Below are 8,089 nucleotides of genomic sequence, written 5' to 3'. Positions count from 1 at the left end.
TTGTAAAAAGGAAGCATACAGTACATAAAATAAACAAGGAACAAAGGTCACATCATATCGCCCGGGAATGGAACAAAAAAATGAGCTAGATATGACAAACCATAGCAAAGTCCAACCACTTTACAAGGAAATGCAAGATTGTTATCAAGACCGGGAAGAGCAGAGATACAGCGACCTGCTAACTGGACTCACAGAAAAGCAACATCTTCCAGAGACGGCATGTAGAGAGGACCAGAGAGATCTTTAGAGTGAACTTGGAATAGATGACAACTTTAAAGACACTGAGCATTTTTACCTGGAAAAGTTAAAGTTGTGAAGGTGTGTAGAAAGGTATGAACACTACTTAGCCAAATGTTATGTGTGCTGTATACATTTTGGTTATAAAAATCTAAGCCGCAATTTTGAAAGTAGTGAAATGAAGATAAAGCATACAAAAATGCATTCAGATATTTCAGGAATCCTTCAAAAGCTCTAACGTCAATGACCCCCCACCCCAACAAGCTTGCCCCAGGGGATTGATCCATAGAGCATTAGGTGGTGGGATAGTAACCACACACACACACACATTTTATCCCCAGATAGCTATTTATGTTGTAAGTCCTCCTTTTAAAGTGTAGCTTTGTCTTAATGTCTCTTGAAAGGAAACCCTTTACTAAAGACATTCTTATTACGTGACATGATCCACATCAAAGACACTGAGCACAGTATTGGGTATATTCACAAAATCACATTAAATTACATAGTTGCATGTGGTCCGGTGTTAGCCATGGAGAGAATCCAAACACATAACAACAGAAGTTGTTTAGATGATACCTTTTATGACTAACTGTACAAGATGTCTTTGCAAGCAGAACCATAAATTACATAATGCACATTACATTATTTGTGTATTTGCATACCTGTTGGCATAACCCATTTTACATGTATGACATGAATTATGCAAGTAGTGTAGCATTCATTAAAACTTATGCGTGCTATCTGCATATGTAAGTTTTGACATTTTTTTGTGAATATAGACCTTTATTTCCATTGTAACTTAAATAAAAGGGGCACTACAGCGAAAAACTGTAAAATTTAAAATATGTGCAAACATATACAAATAAGAAGTACATTTTTTCCAGAGTAAAATGAGCCATAAATTACTTTTCTCCTATGTTGCTGTATGTTACAGTAGGTAGTAGAAATCTGACAGAAGTGACAGGTTTTGGACTAGTCCATCTCTTTATAGGGGATTCTCAGGGATATATTTATTTTTAATAGCACTTAGTGAATGGCAGTTGTTCTGTCCAACTGCCAAAAAACAGTGTAGGGAGCAGAGAAGCTGGCCATTGTTCAAATCCTTTTTAGGGAATATCTTTATAAAGAATAAAAGCCTCGCTGAGAATCCCCTATGAAGAAATGGACTAGTCCACAACCTGTCACTTCTGTCAGATTTCTACTGCCTAGTGTAAGTGACAGAAACATAGGAGAAAAGTAAAACCTAGGCCTGATTTTTTTTTTTTGGGGGGGGGGGTATTTTAAGTCCCCACATCATGAATTAGTGTTCCCCTTTGCAAAATAATGATGATACATGCCTCATTGACCCCAAAAACCCTTTTTAAAGCAATTTAAAGGGCACTTCCGTTTTTTCTATAAAGTTATCCGAATCCGGACGGATATCCCGGATACTGGGGTCGGATATCCAATTCAGATTCGGATTGGAAAATTTGAATCCACATTTGCTGTCAAGGACCCTCAGCCCTGCTAAACCACCACTATCCCGTGGCAAAACGAGGGTTCTATACCCCCCAAATCCCCTGTCATTTGTCTGGGGAGCGCTTCCTGAATGAGGCAGAGCTAATGGCTGTAGCTCTGCCTCTCAGCGCGTCAATCCCGGCTGATCCCCGCCTCTCCCCGCCCCTCTCAATCTGCCTTCACAGAGAGGGACGGGGGAGAGGCGGAGATCCGCCGGCAGATTGACGCGCATGGAGGCAGAGCTGCAGCTCGTAGCTCTGCCTCCATGAGCAGCAAAATCCACAACCAAGAAAGTTATGGATTTTGCAGGGGGATTTGGTGGGTATAAACCCCTCGTTTTGCTGCATCATAGCAGCGGTTTAGCAAGGCTGAGGGTTATTGACAGGAATACAAGTTAAAAAGAAGAATTTATACTGGCTTCAGAGTCTCTTTTTTTTTGTAACACTGTTTTTATTAAACATATAATGTATCTTACAGACGTTTGAAAATATCAATATATGTCCATATTAGCAAAAGAGAAAACATATCATGTTTACAGTACAATAAAGTAGAAGATATGGAACATGTATCATTCTTATAAGTTTGTATTGTCCGTATTTTCCAGTTGTTCATAAAACCTAAACAAAATAGAAAAAATAAAGATAGCATACTAATAAGATCTAAGCTAAGTTGATACATGAGTCTTTGTTCCTTTGGCCTGTCCATCAGTGCGGAAGAGAGAGCGTACCAATTATAATGTGGGTTGTGCCCCACTATGGAGGAGAAGCAACAAAAGTCATGGGTTATTATGACATATATTAGTTAAACTATTCATAGTAGTCTGTATAATCCCAGGTATAATTTGTTTCCCGTCTAATGTCCCATAGGTCATTTCAATGGAGGTTAGGAGGTAAAAACATAGATCAGGGAGGGATGTAGTTGAGAAAATATGTTTCCCATGGGTCCCATATTTGTTTAAATCTCTCTTCTGTGTCTCTTAGAAGGGAGGTGAGATACTCCATAGCCTTAGTCCAGCTGATTTTTGTAATAACTGCAGAGATTGTGGGAGAGAGAGGTTTACGCCAATAAGATGCTATAGATAGTCTAGTAGCTGTGAGTATATGTGTAATCAGTCTCATCGTATTTTTCTTTATTCCAGGTAGCGGTTTACCTAGGAGCATATATAAGGGGTCTAGAGGAATATTAGAGTTTGTTACCCTTGTTATTAAAGATTGGATTTCTACCCATAGTGGTTGAACTATTGGACAATACCAGAATATATGCTCTAGCGAGCCTATCTGATTACATCCCCTCCAGCATTGGTTGGGTACATCAGGATATATTTTTGATAATACTTCCGGCGTTCTATACCACCAAAACATCAACTTATAGATGTTTTCTTTTACTTGTGTGCATATTGATGTTTTTTTCGCGTTTTCCCATATTGAGACCCAATCTTCCAATTCTAGGGATTGTCCAAGAGCTTGTTCCCATTTATTCATATATGAGTGTTTAATTTTGAGGGTACCAGAGTTGTCCAGGAGTAGCACATAAATAGCCGAGATAAGCCCTTTTTGGTGACCTTTATTGTGACATAGTCTTTCGAAAGGAGTGAACATGGGAAGGAGATCTATTCCCCTAGTGAGAGTTCTAAGAAAGTGACTAATTTGATTATACTCCATAGACAGTTGTGGCGTGAAGGTTATTTTTTCTTCTAATGTAGTGTTGGTGAGGAGTTTTCTGGTGAGAACATTCGTCCAGTTATGAAGATTAGTGTATTTAAGACTAAACCATCTACCCATGAAACTTTCTGTCATACCCGGAGTAAATGCTGGGTTTCCTAGTATGGGATATAGAGGGGATATTGAAGATCTGAGGTTAGCTTTTAGAGCTGTCGAATGCCATATTTGGATAGTAAATTTAATTGTAGGGAGTAGTTTAATATGGGGTAGCTTGGGAGGAGGTGAAGACCAAATTAAAGAAGCCAGGGAAGTTGGGTAAATACTGAATGCCTCAATGAGGCCCCATTTAGTATATGTCTTCAGATCCGACCATTCAGGGAGTTGGCGTAGGTGGGCAGCCTGATAGTATAGTTTCAAATTAGGTAAACCTAAGCCCCCTTGTTCTCTAGAAGCTAATAGAACAGAGGAGTGGATCCTTGGTTTAGAGTTGTTCCAAACAAATTTTAAAAAGGCTCGTTGTAAAGTTTTAAACTGTGAGGAGGGAACTTGGACAGGTAGCGTTTCAAATAGATATAGTAGGCGTGGTAGTATATTCATTTTTATGGAGTAGATCCTACCTATGCATGAAATTTTGTAAGCTGTCCATTTATGTAAGTCTTGTAAAATGGATTGTATTAATGAAGGGAAGTTAGCTTTGTATAGGGTGGTGTAGGTAGTTGTTAATTGGATCCCTAAATATTTAATAGAATGAGTCTTCCATTTATAGGAAAAGGATTGTTTTAAGTTTTGAAGCATTGTCTGTGGTATTCTAATGGGGAGTGCTTCAGTCTTATCCTGGTTAAGTTTGAAGCCTGAAATGGCTTCAAATTCTTTTAAAATTGAGTGTAGTACTGGGAGAGAGGTGAGAGGATTAGTGATCGTTAATAGTATATCGTCTGCGAAAAGCGATATTTTATATTCCTGAGTATTTTGTTTGACTCCAGTGATATCTTGATTTTGTCTAATGGCACTCGCCAGGGGTTCAATGCTTATTGCAAATAAAAGTGGGGAAAGGGGACACCCCTGGCGTGTGCCATTCGTTATGGGGAAGGGAGATACCGAGGCAAAGGGAAGTGTAACCATTGTAGATGGAGAGGAGTATAGGTAGCGGATTAAAGTCAAAAAGGATCCACAAAAACCCTGGCGTTCCATTACCCTTAGTAAGAAAGGCCACGACAACCTGTCGAAAGCCTTCTCTGCATCCAAACTTAGAAGCAGAGAAGGCTTCCCAGATCTATTCATCAGTTCTATCAAATTAATAGCCTTCCTAGTGTTATCTCCCGCCTGACGGCCCAATATGAATCCTACTTGATCATTATTAATCATAGAGATAAGGATTGGGTTTAGACGGTTTGCCATTACTTTTGTGATAATTTTTAGGTCCGAGTTGAGTAGGGATATAGGCCGGAAATTCTGTGGGAGTTGTGGGTCCTTACCCTCCTTAGGAATCATAGTGATTAAGGAATTCAGGAATGAGTTGGGAGCTACATTCCCCTTCATAAGTGTGTTTGCTAATTTATTCAAGTATGGGACCAGAGTGGTTTGGAGTTTTTTATAGTAAGAATATGGTAGACCATCTGGGCCAGGGGCTTTTGTGGAAGGAAGATGTTTTATAACTTCTATAATTTCTTCGTCTGTTATGGGGGCATTAAGGGATTTAATGTTTTCTTCAGTAAGGAAAGGCATAGTTAATTGATCTAGGAACGCATCAAACTTTGGATAGATGTGTTGAAAGATTGGGGTATTTTGGTAAATTATAGAGGGTCTTATAGTAGTCTGTAAAAATTTGTGCTACCTTTCGTGGGTGGTAATGGACAGTCCCGTGGGTGTCTTTCATAGAATATATGTGGTGGTTAGAAGATTTTGGGTTTAATTTGCGGGCAAGAATCGTACGTGGCTTATTACCTCTTTCATAGAAAAGTTGTCTAGTCCATCTCAGGCTTTTCTCCAATTGTGTACATTGGAGGGTTTGTATTTCTTGTTTGAGGGTTTGTATTTTAGAATAGTGCATCTGGGTTGGATTAGATTTGTATAATTTTTGGGCCGATTCTAGGTCTGAGTAGAGCTTAGAGAGTCTTGAGGAAGACATTCTTTTACGTTTAGTGGCCTCTGATATACATAGACCCCTGATGAAGGCCTTATGTGCTTCCCATACCATCCCAAAGGAGGGAACTGATTCAATGTTAACTGTAAAATAGGATTGCAATTCATCCGCCAGCCTAGATAGAATCTTTTTGTCTTGTAATAGAGTTTCATTCAATCTCCAGAAGATCGGTTTATGAGTGTGGGAGAGTAAATCAATTTCTGTAATGACTGTTTGGTGATCAGACCACGCGATTGGTAGTATCTCAGCTCCCTTCAACGACGACAGGAGACTAGATGTTGAAAAGAAATAGTCTAGACGGGAGTGAGATGCGTGTGGGGGAGAAAAGAAGGTATATTCAATAGAGGTAGGATTAGAGATCCTCCACAAATCAAGCAGTTTATACTGTCTCATAAGGATTCTAAACTTGCGGGAGTTGCGGTCATGAGTGGCCGTTGTAATAGTACTGGGGGGAACATATCGATCTTTGAGGTTAGAGAATGCTAGGTTAAAATCTCCTCCCAACAATAAGCAACCCGTTGTATATTTGAATAGTTTCTTAAGAAATGAGGTAAGGAAAGATAGCTGACTATTGTTGGGAACATAGACATTGGCCAACGTGATATCTTTACCCGGCAATGATCCCTGTAGTATCAGATAGTGACCTTTGGGATCAGAAATAGTTTTAGAGATTTGTAGGGGGAAACCTTTTTTATATATGATTGCTACTCCTGCCTTTTTTGTGGGGCCGGAGGCCAAACACACCTCAGAATATAATCTGTTATATAAACGTGTATTGTCAGTTTTGCGGAGATGGGTTTCCTGAAGGAAGGCTAAGTCAATATCCAGCCTCTTCATATCTCGAAATAGTGAAAACCTTTTCTGAGGTGTGTTTAGGCCTTTAGTATTTAGTGTCAGAAATTTAACCATTTTTGAGATGTATATAAAGTGGTGTAGGTATTTGGTGAACAGGCCATGTGAAGCTCATATGCAATATAAGAAGAGAAGGAAAAAAAAGAGCAAATATAAACAGATAATAAAAAGTAAAAAGGTATAACCATGTATATAGATATAACGATATATATTGTACTGAAAGTAACAAATTGTAGCTTAGCGTATCGGTCATCTAAGGGCAAGCCATATATAAACCAATGGCTAAGCATATGGGCAGCATAAAACTGCTGCCTAGATGGAAATCGTCCTAGATTGGCCGGTTGCCGTAGCAACCAGACAATTCGAAGGAGGGTCTCCCTGAGGTGCATGCCGAGTCCCAGGAATAGAAACATTAGAATAAACATAATAATAAACATGTCATAAACCATTGAGAGATACCGAGACAGGCTCCATCCCGCCGCTCGTATAAACAAATCCCAGAAGTATGAGAACAGGAGGGGGGTGATTACGCTATATATCAGGACTTAGTTGAAGATATTTCTTTTGCTAGGCCAGCTAACATCACAAACAAGAATTCAACTATCAGTCATGAAGATAGGAAAAGGAGGGGTGTATGGGAGCTGTGATAACTTTCCAAAGTTGTTATGGAGAACTATAGCGTTGTGAGGGTTTGATCAAGCAGGGTGATCATCCATGTCTTCCGTTCTATCTGAGAACGTGAGGCTCCTCAGTGGTTGTTTAGTCCATTCAGAGATGTGCCGGATTTTCCTCGGTGGTGAAGAGGTTATCGCAGGGCGAGTAAGGGATGCGGAAGTAGATGGGAGTTTGAGGCCTAGTTGCTTTAGGAACATGGGGGCATCATCCACATCAGATAGAGTTAGGATAAGGCCTTGTTTATTAACAATTAGGCGAAAGGGGAAGCCCCATTTATATGAGATGCCGGCGTCCCTAAGTAGCTGCGTAACTGGTCTAAGGATCCTGCGTTTTGTCAAAGTTATTAGAGACAAGTCATTGTAGATAGCAATATCTTCTCCCTTAAATGGAATGTTTGATGTGTTCCGCAGTGCTTTAAAGAGAGCATCCTTTGCCTCAAAGTAGTGCAGTCTAGCAATTATGTCTTTAGGTGATTTAGAGCCTGGTTTCCTTTCCCCTAAGGATCTGTGTGCTCTATCTATTCTCCACATCTCATCTGGCAAGTCTGGAACAATAGTGTGGAACAGTTCTTTCAGATAGGAAACAATGTGTTCGTTTTTAAGAGACATAGAGACCCCTTTGATGCGCACGTTTTGTCTCCTCTCCCTGTTTTCCATATCTTCCTGGGCTAGACGCATTGCTTTTATATCAGATTGCATGAGTTGTTGGTCTTCTGTTAAGTCAGCCTGTTTTGTAGCAATGGCATCTACTTTTTCCTCCAAGGCCTGTGTGCGCTCCCCCAGCCCTGCCATGTCAGCGCGTATTTCCCCCACTGCAGCCATAATAACTTTTTGCAGAGAGTCTTGCAAGCTGTGATAATGTTTGTCCAGAGACAATTCTAGTAGTGCTGCAGTCAGTGGCTGCGTAGCGTGTATGTCACTTGCCTGGTCAGAGGAGGGAGCGTCTGGCTGGTCTGTGTGCTCGGCGCCATCTTGGCTGGGGGAGGGACGGAGAAATTTGTCCATAGTGCCCGCTGGGGACGAAG

Source organism: Hyperolius riggenbachi, chromosome 7, assembly GCF_040937935.1.
Source record: "Hyperolius riggenbachi isolate aHypRig1 chromosome 7, aHypRig1.pri, whole genome shotgun sequence".
In the NCBI taxonomy this organism is placed as follows: domain Eukaryota; kingdom Metazoa; phylum Chordata; class Amphibia; order Anura; family Hyperoliidae; genus Hyperolius; species Hyperolius riggenbachi.
Note: the sequence above shows the minus strand (reverse complement) of the source record.